General features: G+C 50.8%; 1 non-coding gene across 1 annotated transcript; it reads right to left on the minus strand.

Moving 5' to 3' along the window:
* Positions 1 to 258: 258 nt before the first annotated feature.
* On the minus strand, positions 259 to 332 carry Trnas-cga (transfer RNA serine (anticodon CGA)). Its single transcript has one exon. It is a non-coding gene; the product is annotated as a tRNA-Ser (tRNA).
* Between the last annotated feature and the right edge of the window lie 582 nt (positions 333 to 914).

Below are 914 nucleotides of genomic sequence, written 5' to 3' on the forward strand. Positions count from 1 at the left end.
GTATGGTGGAGAAATCGGCCGTGGCTGAGCACGCACAACAAAATGCGCCGACACGGAAGTTCTTACAGTGGAGATGAGCTGCCACATCCGATTGTTCATGGAAGCTGTAAAAATCCCCGAACATGACAATAGCTTCAACAGGAAGATGAAAGCTTCAGGGCGAACAGGTCCTGAGTTCCGCACTGCAGCGAACGACCATTTCAGGTACCAAGGGGCGAACTACAGTAGTAATGAAACTTCCTGGAAGATTAAAAATGTGTGCCGGACCGAGACTCGAACTCGGGACCTTTGCCTTTCGGGGGCAAGTGCTCTACCGACTGAGCTACCCACCACGACTTACTACCCGTCCTCACAGCATTAATTCCGCCAGTACCTCGTCTCTTACCTTCCAAACTTCGCAGAAGCTCTCCTGCATACCTTGCAGAACTAGCAGTCCTGGAAGAAAGGATATTGCGGAGACATGGCTTAGCCACAGCCTAGGAGATGTTTCCAGAATGAAATTTTCACTCTGCAGCGGAGTGTGCGCTGATATGAAACTTCCTGGCACATTAAAACTGTGTGCCGGACCGAGACTCGTCTACGCAGTATCCTTTCTTCCAGGAGTGCTAGTTCTGCAAGGTATGCAGGAGAGTTTCTGCGAAGTTTGGAAGGTAGGAGACGAGGCACTGGCGGAATTAAAGCTGTGAGGACGGATCGTGAATCGTGCTTCGGTAGCTCACTTGGTAGAGCACTTGCCCGCGAAAGGCAAAGGTCCCGGCACACAGTTTTAATCTGCCACAAAGTTTCATATCAGCGCACACTCCGCTGCAGAGTGAAATTTTCATTCTGGATACAGTAGTAATGACGGCGGAAAACCCTCGGACGTTGGCGCCTGCTCCATGTAATCAGCGACCGTGAGCTTGACTCCAATCCAT

The sequence above is a fragment of the Schistocerca cancellata genome, chromosome 2 (genome assembly GCF_023864275.1).
Source record: "Schistocerca cancellata isolate TAMUIC-IGC-003103 chromosome 2, iqSchCanc2.1, whole genome shotgun sequence".
In the NCBI taxonomy this organism is placed as follows: Eukaryota; Metazoa; Arthropoda; class Insecta; order Orthoptera; family Acrididae; genus Schistocerca; species Schistocerca cancellata.